The sequence below is a fragment of the Schistocerca gregaria genome, chromosome 2, assembly GCF_023897955.1.
Source record: "Schistocerca gregaria isolate iqSchGreg1 chromosome 2, iqSchGreg1.2, whole genome shotgun sequence".
Classification (NCBI taxonomy): domain Eukaryota; kingdom Metazoa; phylum Arthropoda; class Insecta; order Orthoptera; family Acrididae; genus Schistocerca; species Schistocerca gregaria.
Window position 1 is genome coordinate 461,096,117 of NC_064921.1, and position 20,093 is coordinate 461,116,209.

Below are 20,093 nucleotides of genomic sequence, written 5' to 3' on the forward strand. Positions count from 1 at the left end.
GGCGATATTCGTCCACACGTGGCACATGTCTCTATGAACTGTCTGTGTGGCGTTGAGGTAGGCCAGTGACCAGCTAGTTTGTATATATGTCCCCTAGGCCTATGCCGGTGTGGCAGCAGCTCGGACATCAAGTACGTCTCCTTGCCAGTATCTAGGATATCGAGAGCCAGTCTCAATAGTTGGGGGCCAGCTTGCTTCAGAAGACGATAGAACAGCTTTGTGACAGCCTTGCGAACTGAGTCAGAGCATGCATCCGGGTCAGAGACTGTACAACGTCCTACTGATAAATGGGCTCGTACCGCAATTTACTTAATAAGTTCGACTCGATTTTCTAATCACTGAAATAACATCACACCCTCTCTACGCGTGAAGTTTCATTTAATTGATTCATCGCCTTGTGACTGTTTCTCTTATTTTTATCAGGCACTGTAATTTTACCTTCTGTTGCGGTGGGCATTTTCTCATATGCTTTTTTAAAGTTTGAAGAATGAGGTTCATTCAAATGAAACCTGGGCAGTGCGTATACCTTCGCCTTATACACACATCAAAAAAGTTTTGCATCACCTCGGTTCCGAGACTTCCGGAACCTGCACATAAAATTGGAATAGAGATCAACGTAAACATCATTTCCGCTCTTTTTATTGCTCATGAAAACCACACATTGCATGTTGTACCGCCATACAGCGAGACGCGCTGATTTTAGAAGTGGAACGTATTCTGAGCAGCCAAAATCCAGATTTCCACAACCACGGTCTCCGTGAATGCCCATCGTTATAACAAATGTGTTTCACTGAACGCAAATATTTAGAGGAGGACTAAAATCATTCCAATGTTTCTAGGGCGCAACTTCCTTTTTCGAGATGGTAATTAAAATTTTATGACCTACCTTTTCTCGCTGTGATCGTACCTAACCATCGAATTTAGACGGCGAATTGTAGATTACTGTATAAATTGGTGCTGCTAACGATTTAATCGGGGAATTTATTACTGGTATATTACAAAAAGCAACGATGCTCAACAGTAATCATAAGAAGTGTGATCAAAAATACCCTGAATAATTTTATTAGAAAAGAGTAATAAGCTCACATGGAATCTGATTTAATCTCCCTCAAGGTACTGTACTTGACTAGCAACGTTGAATCCGTGACTGGAAGCATTTCTGGAAGCCTTTTTTTGGAATGGCGTTCAGCTGCTCTGCCTTGGCCTTCTCAATGCCAGGAATGGTGTCAAAACGTTTTCCTTAAAGCATGGTTTTAATTCTTGGGAGGAGCCAGGAGTCTAAGTGATGCTAAATCCGGTGAGTAAGGCGAATGTGAAGAGACAGGAACACTTTTCCCGGCCACAACCTCGCGAATCACAAAGAAGGCGTGATGAAGAAGGAAACTACAGGCTAATTATTCTGGTCTCTTTCTTCGTACTTCGTTTCACAAGCGTTGCAGTATATCCATGTAAAGTCCCAAATTTCACCTTCAGTTACAGTTTTGGACATGAAGTCTGAATCCGAATGAAGACGATCCTTCAACTCCGTGCAAACTGACACGCCGCTTTTGTTCTGTTCATCATTCAAAAACCTGGAAGTAAATTTTACATTCACTCGTATCATTTGCAACTTATCGTTTAAAATACTTTACACGGACTCGTACGAGATGCTAAGTTCTTCGGTAAGCTCTCGGATAATTATTCGCATGTCCGAACGAGAGATTTTTTACACTTTTTGCATTTCTTGATCTGTTTTTAGGATAACAGACGTCCCGAACGTTGCTCATATTCTACCGACTCATTTTCGCTTTTAAATCGCTCAGACTACCTGTAAACGGTCTTTAGAGTTACAGCATATCGGTATACACCGATTTGAACAAGAGTTTCTTTGCCAGTTTTCAAACTTGAAACAGAAATTAATGTTCTCGTGTTGTTCGGAATCCACAATGCGCGTCACTGAATGCTGACTGATAAGTCTGAAAGATGTTTCAACTTGACGTTGCCTGTTTCAACGGATCAGGCTATCGGACGAATTACACGGAACGGTTGTATCGTCAGCAGTTGCTGCTAAAAAAAAAATTCATTCGCCGTATTTTTTTATCACACCTCATAAACGTATAGCTGTCCTGGACTCTAAGGTTGATTTATTCCCCACAGTGCCTTACTAGGACGATCCTATTGGAAATAGTACGCTGTGGACCTCCCACCTATACAGTGACATTTTCGGCGAGTTGTAAGAGGCCCTGCAGTTTCTGAGTTACTTAAATCACGGGTATGTTTGACAATGACAAATCATAGCAAGAGGTGAAAAACGTATACGTGATAGAAAAAAATCATACGACTGACCGATTCCCGGACGTTTGGATTGGCAGAGTGGCATTTAACCACTCACCCACTGAGCGACACTGTCTAGTACAATTACAATTGAGGTCTCATCATGAATGTGTAATAATATACGCTGTATATACAAACATCTTCTTTTAAATTTCTTCGCCAGTCGTCTCACACACATCTGTGGGTGCGGTAACTGAAGCTAATAAGCAGGAACTGACGAAGGCGTGAGCCATGCAGTGTGAGCGACGCGTGTATTGCCGGACTTCGTATAGCACACCAGAAATGTGATTTAAAAAGAGGGTTACTGTTTCTGCACGATTTACGAGCGCGTGTTACGCTCAATAAAATTTTACATTACTTATTTGCGTAGCTAAGTTACGTATGCAGATAATAAAAAAAAGATCGTTCATTTTTGTCTCTTATGTGAATAGGTAGGCCGGTAGAGAGCAAGATCTTTTCAGTCATAGATGTTGTTATACTTAAGGGTCACAGATTACATTATAAAATAGGAAACTGTTTTGTTTAACTTGTTTCTCTGTTTCTGGCATCTGATAGTTAACGAATATGACCGTTGCCTAACGGGTGACGAAAACTAGTCTAAAGTCTCACCTAAGAGGACGTATATTTTTGTTTATTTTTGTTTCACTTATAATCCCGATTTCTTAATAACTTTCTAAATCTTCTTTCTTTTTTCTCTTCCAGTAGCTCTTAGCAATACGTGACCTGTCACACTTGGTGGACCTGTTGGCATTTGATTTGCGCCGTCGTCTAAAAATTGTCTGAAGTACTGCGCAACTCAGCGAGCTTAGCAAAGGAATACCTGCGGTCATGCTGATCAATGGTAACGTCCTGCCAGATTCGTTATGCGTGATGCGGATTGGTGACGAAAGCAAGTACGTGTTGGGCAGTGCTGAACGCACACGGTTCAGAACTTAGCCGCTATCCTCACGACCCTATCGTTCATCTACTCAGTGGCAGAGTGCAGTGACAAGGCGTCCATACCGCACTTAGGGTGCTGTGTGAAGCTAACCAGGCGTGTAAGTACATAGTGTGGCCTTCGCAAAGTGCTTGTGAAGGGCGGAGCGGTGTTTGTGTTGTTACGGATGAGATGGCAGGAAGGGGGAGGGTGAACTCACTGCCGGCATTCAGTAAGTCATTTCGAGGGGAGTCAGAAAAACACGCCAGACTTCTGCGATGGGCGCTAAACTGTGAGTTATCTTGGAAGACATATATTCACGACCTCCCACATAAACTGAATGCAACAACTTCTTGGAGAAATACAAAAACCAGTCACTTTTGCATGGCTTTAGCAACATGCGTTTTGGGTTTCACACATCATCAGTTGGTACAATAAGTCTATTTCGTCGTCAGTGCAAAGTTTTTATCGACTGCGTTTTGAAAGCTGCACCTGCCCTGCGAAAAGAGTTTTTATTTTTATTTTTGTAAGGTCGTCAGTCTTCTGGCTGGTTTGATACGGCCTTCCACGACTCTCTCTCCTGTTCCAGCCTTCCTCATCGTAGCAATTACATCCAACGTTGTCAATTACCTGTTGGACGTATGCCAATCTCTGTCTTCCCCTACAGTTCTCACCCTCTATAGCTTCTTCTAGTACAATGGAAGGTAATTCCTGTTGTCTTAACAGGTGACCTATCTCGGTATCGGGTTGTCGTGGAACCGATTAATGAGACATTCCACGTGGAACAGCAACCTGTCTTCAAGACATCATTTGAGTGTTTACGACATGGACGAGCAGTGGGACGGTTCGAAGCCGGTCAAGGTGTCTCTACTGTGGCCACAATAACGAGTAAGTTCGAAAGCATCATCTCGCCGTTAAAAAAAAGGCCTGAAGGAGGAAATGATATGTCGTTTGTCGTAGACAGACCACCACACCGCAAGAGGGCCGATAAGCAGACCAAGTAGGCAGATTGCTGCAGACCTTGCAACCGCTACCGGTACACGTGTCTCTGCCAGAAACATTCCGCGGCCATTAAATCAGGCTGGTTTGTACGCTCGGAAGCCTGTTAGATGCATCCAACTTCAGCGACCTCATCTTGGAGAAAAAGTTCGTCGGTGAAGACAGCATGTTGCTTGGGGTTACAAACAGTGGACCTGCATGATGTTCGCCGACGAATCCTGATTCACTGTGACTTGTGATTCTGGCCACTAGTTAGTGTGGAGAAACAGAGGGGGAGGGGGGGTGGACACGTTTAACACCACAGAATGTTCACGTACGTCCTTGGTATGCCTAGGTGTTATGGCGTGGGCAAGCACTATGCACATTGGCCGAACACTGCAGTATACCTTTGCGCGAGGTAGTGTTACAGCACTGCGGTAATGCAGGGAGTTTGTTCTGGATCACGCTCGTCTGTTTAGGTGTGCAGTATGTCCTGACTTTCTATTTATCGACGACAATGCCCTCCCACATAGGAGGACTGAGGTATCAGACCCAATGCAAAAATGATATTGAATGTATGGAATTGCGTGCGTATTTCCCGGACCTAAACTTTATAGCGCATGTCTGGGATGCTCTTTGCAGATGTTTCTCAATGAACACCCTCTCCCCGAACCGTGCAAGAACTGAAAACTGCCTTGGGAGGATAATGGGACAAAATCCCCCAAAGACTGCTCAACAGTTTGAAGCCAGCATGGATAAGAGGCGCATTAGTGCCTAAGGGGATCACATTCCTTACTGTGACTCCGATATCTACCTTTACACTGGGAATAAGGCCGGTGTCAAACATGAAAGGTATTTATGGCCGTCATCCAGCTTTTCCATGTGACGAAATCTGTACCATTTTTCGTTATAAATATACCACTCCACATTTATTAAGTATGCACTGTGTTTCAGTTTGTCCATCATTCCCTGTGGTTATTCCTGTCTAACAATGTCTCTGTTTCTTAGCAATTCTAGAGCAGTTTATATGCTAGATAACTGTATGGAAGTGAATAATCTGACCGTCGAATGAGGTTTTAGATTGCGTGTGATAACACGATAGAGATGCCGAGACTGATCGACGGTGCCGGATATAATGTTTCTTACCCTGGGATATGCGCACGTTGCCATGGTAACACGTGACACAGGCGACAAGCAAGCGGCATTAGGGTATCGATCACCAAGCACGCATCACGTGTAAGCCACGCAGCGGTTGCTGGCGACGCACTGCACGAGGGACATGTAACAACATACGTATCGAAATGAAGAAAGCGGTTACGAATTTGTCGGAGAGATATCTTAAATCGGCGCATTCATTCACTGCATTCAAATACCAAAAGAAGAAAAAAAAACGTATTTCCAAAGCCGAGTAACGTAGTCATTTCCGTAAAATGTTGTGTGGTAACCAGGTACATTCGGAGAACCAAAGAAAACGGAAAAAACAGGCGCTTGTCCTCAACAGCATTGTAGTGGAATTATTTGTCACCATCTTATACTAAAGTATTATCTTATGCCTGGCATTCTTCAGAGAGTAGTGCGTGCAAGGTAGGAACAAAGAAAGCATAAAGGAGCCCTTTGCAGTCACGATAGATTTTGTAATTGGGACCGTGTTGCAGCTCCGCAACATGTTATATAAATGTCATAACGGCGCAGAATTACCTTTACGTTCACTAAATAAGGAAAGGTTTTCTCTTCTCCACACAGACGTAGGCGGCTGAAGCCTCCTATTGTTTATAGAAGCTTAGGAGAAGCAACACTTAGAGCAGTGACCTTTCACCCCTGATCTTAGGATTACTGATCCATAAGTTTTTTGATTATGCGAGCAGCTTTTTATATTCACAAACTCCATTTAATCAACGAGAAAAATATAAAACAAAGTAGGAATATTAAAAGAAACTGTAAACCTGTCATTAAGAAATTTTTGCAAGAAAAGGCAGAAAAAGCTCCATATACAATCAAGGTTACTTAAAGATAACATGAAGATCTGCCGGTGCACCTGGAGAGGATGACCCACCACCGACCTTCGTCTTACATATAATTTACAATTTACTGCAAGAAATCAATGTGATTATTAGCAAATTCCAGCCACAGATGTTACAGTGAACTGCAATCGCTGGCGAGAGCTCCTCTGTAGATATTTTCAAAGGTTACAGCAGGTACAAGTATTTGTGTTACAATAGAATTTAATAACTAGTTCAGTATAATATTCCTTATACTAACTTTGTCTTAATTCTTCTACTTAGAAATTAACATAACATAGCAGAAACTGGAGTATGGTCTAACGAAGCGCTTCTGTAAGCAAGTATGTTTCATTGCGCAGAAATAGCACTACAGCAGCCCCAAATGGCTGCGTCCGAGATAACAATACTTACATGAATGTCTGTAGATAACAGATTTCTAGATAATGGATTTCTTTTTAAAGAACATTTCCTTTCCATGGCGTTCTCATTAAAAAGTCATTTTAAAATATAATTAATATGGCGCCTTCCTCCTTCATCAAGTTCAGAACGTCGATGTGAGGTACCTACCCACTAAGTAATTTGTTAACTGCTTACTCTCATTTACCTTATACAGATCCACAACAGTAAAAGGCAAATAGATTTCCACCCGTCGTAAATAATAAGAATATTGGTACGCAAGTCGTTACAAGGGCGTGCAAACGGCCTTATCTGAACAGATTGTTACAGTTTCTGCTTTGTTACGTTTACTGTTAGGTATTTTCCACTCACAAGTTTCAAACTCGTACTCTAGGATGCTCGCTTGAAACTGCTTCCAGTAACAGAAGGACGATGGCTTGGAAACCAACCTGCAACAGAAGAAATGATTATTTATTATTTTTATCCAGGCGCAATCAGTATTCTTCACATACTTAAAACTATATAACTAAACGGCTTAACCGACGCCAATATAAGTAGCATAGTTTCACGGGCAACAAAATTTTATTTTACATCTTTCGCATAATTATTGACCGAATTTAAAAACTCATTGTCGCACGGGGTAGCCGACAGGTCTACGGCACCTTGTCACAGTTCGCGCGACTCCCCACGTCGGAGGTTCGAGGCCTCCCTCGGGCATGGGTGTGTGTGTTGTCCTTAGCGCAAGTTAGATTAAGTTAGATTAAGTAGTGTGTAAACTTAGGGACCGATGACCTCAGCAGTTTGGTCCCATAAGACCTTGCCACAAATTAAAAAAAAATTAAAAACTCATTAAGAGGTATCAAATTATGTGAAAAGCAGTATTACAGCTAAAATCTGTGTGTTTGGCTAGAGATAGCGTAACTGAGGGCACGCAAATACCAGGACTTCATTCATCCAGTATTTGATAATGAGAGTCCATAGCGACTTCCAACAGACTTTACATACTCGTATAATTTCAAATATCTTTTCGATACTTTTTCTCTCTGGCACCACCCGCAACATACCGAAAGGAAAACGTTTGTCACTTACTATATATTTTAGGTGCTTATGCCTTAGAACTTCAGCATCCGACGTTAAATTTTAATATATTACTTTTCTAACTGTTATTAATAATTAAAGTGCAGGTACTCACGGAGGTTCCGTGTCGGCTGCAATTATCGTAGACATGTTAACGCATTAATGCGGAACCGACTTGCGTTGGAACAAAATTAGTCCCAATTTTGGCCAACAGGTGAAAATCTGGCACTGAATAGTTTCTCGTCGACGTCAACGGTGCCCTTATTGAACAAACCGTGTAGAGGCAGCGGTTAATAATAAAATCAGCGTTATACCTTTCTCATTTGTTCGAACTTTTCTGTTCACGTCCTAATCCTAATCCAATATATATGGAAGCATTTCTATACGTCTTTTTCTTTTTACATTCACAACTTCAGATTTGCACATGGTGGTTAAAACTGCAACTTTTTTTAAAGCGTAAATCGGTTCTCCATTAACACATTAGCATACTAATGTTACATTAGCTACTACACAATAATTATAGCCCACACAGGGCCTCTTTGAGTTGCTGCGTTTTGATTATAACCACCTGGTACTTCCAGCTCTACTCGCTACACATTTTGTAGATAGTATCCACATACACCACGGAACGTACCAGTAAAATTACAGCACTATAAGACACATAGTTCAGGAGGTATGATATTTTACACATGACAATTCGATTCTTTAAATAACTGGAAGTGATAGGGATACTAATGTGATACTACTCCTGCTGTGTAAAAACCTAAGTAACATCACAAGTAGACAAAATTGTTGTGTTTTCTGGAAAAATTTTGATACGTAATGTGCAGGTATTTTTAATGCGACTGGTTCTGGTGGTATAATACTAATAATGCTTCAAGCCCAGGAGTATTACTAACTCGGGAAGGCACCTACCAGAGAGCATCTGCAGGCATTTTAGGACCCACCGATAGCATCACGTGAGTCGCAACCCAAGCAGTTCTCAATTATCTCGAGCGATATCCCCGCCCCCTGTCGCCAACTTAAAATTCTGCGACTGCTTTTCGCCGGCCGTTGTACGCCGAGCACGAATTAGGGGCGCTAATCTCATGAAGTTGCCGCACGTGGCGGCTGCTAGCCGCCGGCGCCAACAAATACGACTCCGGGTCTTACTCTTGTTCACTTCTGCCTTCTGCGCCAGACAATATACTCTGCTGCAATGTTCTCTCGAATTGCAATAAAGCCCTTTATATCTTCAACGCGCCTCATTTGTTTAGCCTCGCGCTCTATCGTTTGTTGTGTGCGCGCTGGTGAACACGTTCCACTTCAACGCGCTCGCATTTGTCATATCGCCAGAACATACTGTGCAAGTGGCACATTAGAAGACCGACACGCTCAGAGACGTATATTAATGAATAAAAAAGGTAGAAAAGGAAGGGCAACAGAAACAAAAATAAAAAAAAGCGAGTATGAGGTCCAAAGTATAAAATCGCCCATATCTTGGACGCTGATCTGTCTTTAGCCTTACATCTTTTTACAACAGGTGACGTTTCGCTTCTAAGAAAATGTTCTTCTTTTTCTTCTTCTTCGGGGTTTCCCGCTAGGTGTTAGCAGCTTTCGACCACCAAGGACTCTTTCGTTCCAGTCATCCAGTCCTAAATTTTTGTATTCCGTTGCTTCTCTGTGTATTTTTCCCATCTTACCACTGCCCAACCTCTCCTTCTTCCGGGTCGCTCTCGGTGTAAAACCTTCGTTCGCCACCTATGGTTGGGCATTCTCTCTCCGAAGCTTTTGCTACGAGCATGTTATCTCCATTAGCCTTCTTATCTCCTCATTTCGTACCCTGTCTCGCCTTGTTAACTGTCGACATCTTCTCAATAGTCTGTTTTCACTGTTCTAATTTTCCCCCTAACCCTTCTTCTTCGAGGCCACATCTCAGCTCCGCATTGAACTATGTTCTTCAGCACAAGGTGAAACATTCTTTTATTGGTGTCCTTCCGTATATTATTATTTCTTTTTACCCCATGCGAAGCTTTAGTAGCTCTCTTCCCTACTGCTCTGTATTGTTTGTGAAATCTTATGGGACTTAACTGCTAAGGTCATCAGTCCCTAAGCTTACACACTACTTAACCTAAATTATCCTAATGACGAACACACACACCCATGCCCGAGGGAGGACTCGAACCTTCGCCGGGACCAGCCGCACAGTCCATGACTGCAGCGCCCAAGACCGCTCGGCTAATCCCGCGCGGCCCCCTACTGCTCTTATGAAGCTTATATCCTTTTCACGTGTACCAAAGTTACTATCGTTGTTCCCAAATATTTGCATCTTGTGTAGGATTTTATTTCTCCTCCCTCTGAGCAAATTCTTTCCCATACACAAAAATACTCAAACAAATACACCACACACACACACACACACAAAATATCTTATCCAGATTTATAGCCAAATACCATTTGCTGTACTCATCTTTACGCTTTCACAGTATTTTCCACATCTTCAACTTTAGAAAATTTTACCTGGCCATACGCAAATAAAAGAGTGTGAAGAGTATCGCCCCTGATCATTATTCCAGTGCCTGTTCATTTCCTGTTCCAAATAAAAGTTAAACAAAATAGGTGACATTCTTCAACCCTGTTTTAGGCCTTCGTCAACGAAAATACTACGGATAAACTTGTTTCCCATTTTAATCATTACCTTTGTGTTTTTGTATAACTTCTTAACGAGTTTAATTAATATTTCTCTCACATTAACTCTTCTCATTGCGTCCCATAATTTTATTCTCGGGACATTGTCATGCGCTTTCTACAAGTCTACAGAGGTCATATACATGCCTTATTTCCAATGTTGCATTTTTATAGTAACTCTCTTATAGAGTGAATGTTTTCAAGATGTTTATGAAACCGGTAATCTGTTAATAAAACGTTTGTGACCATAGACGTAAATTAAAGGAAAGTTATTGTATATACGGGTCACTGTTTTATTCATGACAATGTCGCAGCTTGTGAAACGTGTCATCTTTTTTATACATCGAGGAGTTATATCATAAATTTCACTCTATACGTGTATATCCTCCCGCTGTGTTTTCCCAAACGTTTTCTGAAAATATCTACATTTCCTTCACATTTCAGAAGTTCCCACATATTTCTGAGGAATCTCAAAATTCGCCTTCCCTAAAAGAAATGCCAAAATGGCAGTCATACACAAGGAAAGAGAGAGAGAGAGAGAGAGAGAGAGAGAGAGAGAGAGAGAGAGAGGCAAGAAGAAAAGAGACAAACAGAGATCGGGTGAGAGAAAGACAAGCAGCATGAACATCGGTTCTTCGATCGTGCATGATCCTAAACGGTGCATTAAGTCAACAAGTCCTCATATGATGTACCGACTCGACGAGTCCTCTACAATCGTTTACGAGGGCAGCCGAAAGAAAGACTATGTGTACTTTGGAATACTGTATCCTGAGAAGTTTCAACAGAGCAAAGGAGCTACATCAACTAATTTATCTACAATGTTTGCACTAGGCGGAATGGACGTGTGGGCCAAGTGGTGAAAATGATGCAGAGCGTCTAGTTCGTAACGAAGTAACACACAATGATAATCGCCAATCAAGCAAAAATGTAATGGGATATGTTAGTGGGCTTGGACTGTAACGTCAAAGGCACGTAGCACTGGGCAGCTGAGCAACAGATTCCTTGCTGTGCTTGGTTTCTCAATTCGGCGCTCATGAGAAAAGCAGCTGTTATTATTAACAGACTAAGAGCAGGTTGAATTAATACTGATAAAACAAGACATTTGTTAAAATTAATACCCTACCTAAAGTACGATGACTGCATCATTGAAGAGAAGGACATGGTGCTTATGTTAATAGAATATGGAACCTACAATCATACAATAATGAAAGTACTCGGAAGAACACTTCCGACGTTGTCGGGTGGTATACTGGGATAATGTTAATTTCTTTTGTACTTTTTTTTTAGATTTGGTCTGGCAATTCGCAGAAAATACCATGCCATCATTATAAAAATGGATGTAGAGGTGAAGACACATCAATGCACTGCAAGAGGATGTGTTCCGTCAACCTAGCATTCGTACATTTTCACTTCCGCCACAGAGAAGTCATATTAGCAACCTGTTTCGCTGGAAGTACCTCCCACTAACATGTGGCAGCCCGCAGCAACCATTACTGCGCTGGTGAGAGAGGGTAATCTTTGCGCCTCGGTGTAAATTACGCTTGCTCCACGGCCCGAATGCAAACATGAGCGCAGTACACTGGCGGGTAAATTCTAATTTTCGTAGGTGCGTCTCGGGCTATAAAATTCCGTCGGCCTTTTCATAATTACACAATAGGGCGGAAAGGCGCGCCGTCGCAGATAAGGAATATATTATTTCGCGCGAGCGATAGCCGGCTCCGCCGTAACAAGGCGTATTTCACGTCTCTTAACGCGATCCTAGCGCAGATACGCGCCGCGCGGTGTAATTAACAAGACGCGGTGCGCATACCAACTGTCTGCTTCGTGGTCCACCTAAGCCCGACTGCATTACGGCGGAGATCTCAGGGGCTTCATATCCTCGCAAACATCTCGCCGCTCAAAACAGTTGGCCTACCGCCCACAATCGTGCAGATAAAGTGGTAAGTCAGTTCACGGTATAAGGAAGAATGGAAGGTAAGTAAGTTACATCTCGTCATTGCCGAGATAATTCCGAACAAGGTGAAAATTTCTAGGCCTGACTCAGTAAGAATGAAAGGCATTTGTTTTTCAACATATACCCCTTTTAGTGCAACACATACTGTCCAAGGTCTCTGCTTTAGTGACTAGATTCGAGCCCTGAAATACGATTTTAGATATTTTGCAAATAACCGCTGCTGCCGCAAGTCTTCACTGAGATCAGAATATTTTTAAAAATAATCCCTTAGATATGAAAATAAGTGAAAGTCAGAGACAACTAAATTTGTTAAATAGGATGTTTGCGTCAATAATTCGTAATTCAAATTCTTCAGTTTCCCAGTTATCCGGAGTAAAGATGATTTATTTGTTTTACATTATAGACCATCTCTTATTACTTTTTCGTGCCATCGGTCAGGTACACTCGTGTAGTGTCTATCAGATACTGTTTTGACTTTGGAAGGTAATCAGTAATACGTGCCCTTTTTATGTATTAAAAATATTAGGCATATCTTTTTCTCGACATATGAAAATATTTCGCCTCTATCGGTGCAGTCCACCAGCTTTCATCATTTGATTGTTGTTTTATTTCTGGAGTCTCTGTTCATGTTGTACCGCCAGTGAAAACTCGGCGCACGGAAATCATTTGGATTCCTTTTCCCACGGCACATTTATGAGGAGAAATTGTATTTGCATTTCGCTTTTGAATTGTTCAACTTTGGGATTTCTTTTCAGTGAATTACCCTCACATAAGTAAAAGATAACTCGTCGTTTTCTTGCAATTTTCTACAACATATTTGAGTGAAGGTGTATTTGTTATTATTATTAATATAAAATCAATTAAACATTAAAGTTTGAGGAAATGCTTATGAATTTGTCTTTCATCAGAGCTAATAAAAGACAGGCTTGTCCACTTGACTCATTGAATTCAGGATAGTGTTGAAAAATTTGTATCTATGTATAGGTTTTAATGTATGATTATACGTACTTAGAAATGAAATACAAAAATGAATAGCTTTTTAAAGTGCCATATTTTACAACAGAAACTCTGTTACTAATATTAGTGAAGTGGTGTCTTGTGAGACTGAACGGTATGTATTAGAAGGATGTCGCCGTGAGGGAAAGTTCGAAAAGCTCTACCCTAAATACAGTCTTTTCTTCTCGAGTCAGTTTTTATAGACCTTTCTCTCCGCCTATTCTGTGCATAATCTGTTTATAGTTTCATAATTCAGGAACCCCTTTTCCCTGCTTTTCTTCAGTCTACACTTAACATCGATACGAGTAATGTGTTTAGCTTAAACAGCAAAAGCTTGTTTTCAATCAATAGTCCCTTACGTGACAATTGTGGATTTATTTTGTTTGGAAAAGCTTTTTCCCTTGTGACAGTCAGCCCTTTGCCATTTTCCTGTATCGAATACGTTAATTTCCACACATCGTTTTTTTTAAATAATGTATTCTTTTGTATAATCCCGAAATATTCTCCATCCTGCTGTTGAATATAATTTTTGCTCTAATTCTTCTTATATTTAACATGGTGTCTGTGCTAAGACCTCTGCTCATTCCTGTCAATTATGAACCTCGAATTTGTTCTCTGTGTGCATGTATGTCTATTGTGAAATTTTCTTTTAGTTTCTCCACTCCATTGAGACATGCGGGCTAAACAGCAGAAATAATGATTTGCAATTTACATTATTTTCAGCTCTAGTATCTTACTTGACAACACACTGGTACAATACAAGTAATTAATTATTCGATTGCCTATGTTCTTATCCTTACTCTGTTTCGTAAATAGAACAAAGTAATCACTTCGCAAAGGATACAGTCAAGTTCACAACCGGAAAAACTTCAAGAACCTACGAAAAATCTAACTCAGGAATTCTGAATATGAAAATCGACGCATACTAGTGCAGTTATCAAGTATGCTCTTCTTCATGGCATTAGTAGCGTCTAATTTGATTTTGTTGAACTACCGAATGAGAGGTTTTGTCGTATTTTCTGCTAAAATACGTAAACTGGAAAACTAATGGGATAGTGAATAATATTTTGAGTCTTAACATGACGTCTTATTTTCAGAATATGATTGTATTAGGAAGCTGACTATATCGTTCTGCTAAACGAGCAATTCAGAGGTAAAAGGTGTATGAAATAACTGATGCCGTGAACATGTACCGTGCGAGAGTACGGTACTTTTTACATGAAGAATTAACTATGTCAAAGGGTTTGTGGAAGGTGGGTTCCACATTTGATGGATGATATTCAAAAGCGAAATCTCGTCTTTCAATTACACTAACTGGTCATGCCTCGATGGTTGGAAGGAAGTGAGAAAAGGAAGACTAGTTTTAACGCCCTTCGACATCGAAGTCTCTAGGAGCGGATTGTGTCAAGCATGGAGAAGGAAATCGGTCGTGCCCTTGCAAAGGAACCATCCTGGCATTTGCCAGGAGCGATTTAGTGAAAAACAGAAAACCTCAATCTGGATGATTGAGGGTTTGAACCATCGTCCGACCGAATGCGAGTCCAGTGTGCTAACCACTACACCACCTCACTCGGTAATCAATGGTTGTATTTTGTTTTTAACTGCACATTTAGATGTCAATGAAAAAAATTCAAAATTGCTTTCTTTTGTTTTTCTCAGCCATATCTTGACTTTGTCTCTTAAGGCTCCAATTTTTTGCGTGACGGCAAGAGGATTTGAAACCATACCTTGTAGACTAGCATTTGTATTGTTGATTTTTTTTTTGTTACATCAGAAAGGAAAATTAGCTTTGTGCTCCAGAGTTCGTCTATTAATGCACCAACAAACTCAATTTTCTTTTCCTGTTCAAATAACTGCAGCATTTCCATCTTAAGTACATATCCACAGTTATTCTCCCTGTGGATATTCAGCGGACTTCTGTATGAGGGGGGGGTTACAGTGCTGTGTTCCTTACTAGTCACATTTTTGATCGAACATTCTTGACTTGAGAGGCTTGTTCCAAACATAATTTATCATTTTAACAGTCTTGTCCAAAGTTGATTTCAAGCCCTATCGAATAGTTTTTTGTAACGCAAATACCGTTCAGCTACGTTCCATTCGTCAATGAAACGAATAAAAAACGAACTGAGCTAGCCCACTTACATCGGTAGGTCCTCCCAGCTGAACTGCAAATATTAAATTTGTTTAATCGAATCGAGTTTTAACAGAGGGTCCATTGTTTTGAAACATATACTGACAAAGTCACCCATCTGTACTTTCGCCCTAGCGAATTTTTTTCGCGTCACGTTAATACTCAGGGTCAAAAAATGTTTTCACTTTAGCGCAGCAAGCGCGAATGATAACTTTCTCCGCAACTACTGAGATAATATTACTTTTTTTGCGGTAGTTTCAGATAACTAGCGTATCAGACGTCTTAAATTTGTTACTAAACAAAGAACTCTGATTATTCTTCTGGCTTAGATTATCTTAAAAATAGAATCAACTTTTTCTTTGTAAATGTTTGCGTTTTGTTGAAATACGGGGTCAATTTATTCTGTACCATGCTTGTACTGGGAAATTTCTCTCCACACATCGCATTCTCTGGTGTAGATATAATTCATCTCCACACAATGTGATCCCTACATTTAAATATTCTTCAATATATGGCCTCACTTTGTATTATTGTTACTGCATAATGGCGCAAAATAAACGGCAGTTTGAGAAGCAGTATTTCATTGTTGTTCTGTTTCTACTGGAGTTCCAGACACACTGTTTAACTGTTGCTCTGCACCTGGTGTTTCACAAATTGAGGAGGGTCTCTTTCAGACAGTAAATTCATCCCTTTTTGATGACTTCTGTAAATTATATCAATTTTAAACAAGTAAAATGATGACATCACGAATTAAACAAAGAAACATACTTAGGGGAACGTCTACAATATCACACTATCGCTCATCGAAATGCCTGTTAACACAGATCGGGAGAGAGAGCTACAACGTACAGCGGCACAAAAGTGCCATAACTGGAAGCTATAATGTGGTGCTACAGAAGAATACTGAGGATTAGAGGGGTAGATCACGTAACTAATGAGGAGGTACTGAAAATAATTGGGAAGAAGAGGAATTTGTGGTAAAACTTGATTAGAAGAAGGGATCGGTTTGTAGGATACGTTCTGAGGCATCAAGGGATCACCAATTTAGTATTTCAGGGCAGCGTGGAAGGTACAAATCGTAGAGGGAGACCAAGAGATGAATACACTAAGTAGATTCAGAAGGATGTAGGTTGCACTAGGTACTTGGAGATGAAGAAGCTTGCACAGGATAGAGTAGCATGGAGAGCTGCATCAAACCAGTCTCAGGACTGAAGATCATAACAACAACAACATCATGAAGAACCTACTGGAATTCAACATACCGAACACTCATTATATATATAATCTATGGTTACAATAAACGAAGAGACGGATGATTTGTATTTTTTATAGCAAGGTTTTCATTTGTTTTACACTGTGAATTTACTAGTCTGCCGACGAGCTTGATGCTACCACTCGACACCTCGGTGTGTCGAGGCACACTCCTTGGAGAGGCCTAACCTAGAGAAAGGTAATACGAAAACAAATCTGTCAAAAGAATCGTAAATCCAAAATAATAATACGTAATAAAATTAATGAGAAAGCTTGGAAGTGTGACACATTAAAATGAGAAATTAACGTAAGCAATGTTCACAGTTTCTAAAAATCGTAAACTTTCACGTTTAACGTCGAAAGGATGGCCCCTACAGAGAAAGCACAGGAACTTGGGTCGTAGTAAATTTTTTGTGTCTTTTGCAAGAGACATCAAAATTTCTTTTCGTGCTTAGTAGGGCGTTTTTTCCGCATTTTTTTTTATGTCAGGCTTGCTGATTATATAAAATAACTTATTTTCTTACTTATTGTATTGTGCAGTTTGTTATGCTTCGCGTGAAAGGGTCAGCTTATATTCAAATGCCACTGTTCAGCCCAGGCAACAAGTCGATACAACACTCGTCGCGAAGTACGAGCTTTGGACGGAACTGGGCTACAACTACATCAGTAACAATACTGATGCAGCGGTTGGGGTAACAACAACAATAGCTAACATTTTAGTGCTTCGTTTTGGCACTGTGGTGGCGTTGTTCGCGCACGCCTCCCGCCTCCCGCCTTCCGCCGCCGTGTCCGGAGCAGCTCCGATCGGACGGTGACGACAGCTCGTGGCATTACCTCACAGGCGAGAGTGGCCGCAAATGCTACTAGCCTGCCTTGACGGCGGGGCAGACAGCTCACCCAGGACCCACGTGACTGTCGCACAGGGCCTCGTAATGCTGCAAAGGCCGCCGTCTCGGCTAACGGTCTCTGTGCTGTCGTAGGGAGTCGCTCCATGCAAATCGGGTGGAGTCACATTACGAGACCGCGCAAAGTAACACTGACCGGATCCACGTGAACCACAATGAAAGTACATCTTAAAACAGTCTTATATATTAGTTCACCGTATTTCAAGGTCATCACGTTCTACATGTTGTGCTTGTTGATGTAGTCACTCTTTTTTTGTCCTTTGCGATTTATGTCAGCTCGTTGCAGTTGTGACATGTAACTCCACTGGTCATACTTCGTAGGGCAGTGGTGTGTGTCTAACCCTTGAATTTTTGCCTAGATAAGCTACAGGAAACCGTAATAGTAATTTAAGTGTGCTGCTGGTATTAATTCTTTTTCTATTTTACGGCGATAAACTACACCCTTTCTTCACTAATTTAGTCAAGTGTTTTCTCCATTTAGAATACTCTTGTTTTATTATTCCAAATCTCTGTTATTTCCTTTCGATTACCTTTCAGCTTGATTTAAACGCACAGCTTTCGACAAGAACACAACGTGTTTTAACAAATGTTTTTCTTGGCCGTATAGCAAAGTGACTGCTTTTCAGTAGATTTCTTTGTTTTTAACTGGTTGCCTGGTCAGTGCAGCTCATTTTTCTATACCCATTATGGTCCTGTTGTCGCTGGTTGTTTTGTTAGCAAAATAACAGATTTCATTTACAGGACTTGGGGGAACGTTTCCTACTTTGACATATGGTTCTTTCAACAAACTAACGGACGCTTCCTTAAGCATATGTTTCCACGCCAGTCTATAAATGTATATCAGTAAGTTCGTTTACACGAATTCTTTGACCAGTTTCAGCACAATGAAAGAAATATTAGCTGTATCATTGCTCTTGTATATGCACTGAAGTCTAAGCTCAATTTCTGCATTTACATTTCACATTTAGTCCTTGTAAATAACAGTCCATAATGTGTATAGGTCGAAAACGATTGTTTAGAAATTCAAAAAAAATGTGTGTGAAATCTTATGGGACTTAACTGCTAAGGTCATCAGTGCCTAAACTTACACACTACTTAACCTAAATTATCCTAAGGACAAACACACACACCCATGCCCGAGGGTGTACTCGAACCTCCGCCGGGACTAGCCGCCCAGTCCACGACTGCAGAGCCTTAGACCGCTCGGCTAATCCCGCGCGGCATTAAAAATACAACTGGGCCATTAATGCTGAGAAGTGAGAAAGAGTGAAAGCCTTGGAAATTAACGAGTCTAGAATAATTACAGCCAATTAATTTCGAAGTCGTCAGTTGGCTGCAATTCACATGGATGAACATAAGGGAAAGCGGCTAATCACAATTTATCGTACAACAATTGAAACAAATCATCTTGATTGTCGAAGAAGTTGAATCGGGTAATAGAAATCTTAATAGGGTCCTTCTCTTTGCCAGATGACAATAACTTACAATCTTTTCTCTATAATTCATTTCTCGCACTCGAGTATGAGCATCCGTAATGAGCCCTGCAGATACATAAAAGCCTACACGGGAGAATATTTGTAAACCGAAAGCAAAACAATCAATATAAGTTTAATCGCAGTCACCCTTAGGCAAATCAATACGTGTAACTCTGTTACAGTAAGCTAATAGTACGTCCCGTAGTCAAATAGAGGCTATATGGCAAAAGGAGGAGGAGACAGTAACCGAAGAAGCACGGCTGTAGATATTCTGCCGACAGCTTTCATTCGATATTCAGTAAACGATTCTCGTGGAAAGTTTCAATTAAAGTGCAACTCCCCCGAACGGCAGAAAGAAACAAAGTTCAATAAGAAATTTTGAAGAGCAGCAGCTGCTGCTACTGCTTCGCAGTGAGGGAGCAGCGCTCCCCAAATGAGGAAATGATATTGGAGGAGGAAGAAAGTTCTGATGGATGTATGACGCCTGCTCTGAAACTTCTGAGAAGGACAGGAGGTAAGGACAACAGGCAATAGCCGTAGCAGAGATCACACTGCACCTCAGTCGGGTCCGGCATTTCAGGTGCAGGCGAGTCGCTGGTTTTCTTAACGTCCTCTCAATACGAACAGTATTTATGCAGCTATCGACTAATAATTAAGTACTGTAAGGATTTACAAACGGCAGAATACACACACCGAAGAATAAGAGCAAGTTTCCGTTAGCTTCTCTACGGAAAATCTACATCAGGTACTGAAATAAAGAGACTAAGAATTCCAGTAATCGTCTTCATTTTCTATTTCTACGAGTTTCTTATCCTAGAACTCCAATCTTAGATGAAACCTCTTTTTGTGGAAAATAACTGTTAACAACCTATACAGGAAACCCAAACGAAATTTAGTAAGGAGATTATAGTTCAAGGATTAGCGACGAAATATTAATTATACCGGGGACGGCAAATGACTTGGAAGTTCAGCAGAACAGGATGGATATTCTTTTGAAATATGGTTATAAGATAAACATCAAAAAGCAAAACAAC

The 20,093-nt window shown here is 40.9% G+C and overlaps 1 protein-coding gene across 10 annotated transcripts in view; it reads right to left on the reverse strand.

The window, feature by feature from the left end:
- LOC126325899 (protein muscleblind-like) overlaps positions 1-20,093 on the reverse strand; it is a 576,348-nt gene that overhangs the window by 479,753 nt on the left and 76,502 nt on the right. The window contains exon 2 of one of the 10 annotated variants that reach the window (XM_049995407.1): positions 6,976-7,052. The exons of the other annotated variants lie outside the window; for them this stretch is intronic. The gene's annotated coding sequence lies outside the window, so the exon portion shown is untranslated. The remainder of the gene's footprint in view (positions 1-6,975; positions 7,053-20,093) is intronic. 10 annotated transcript variants of the gene reach the window in all.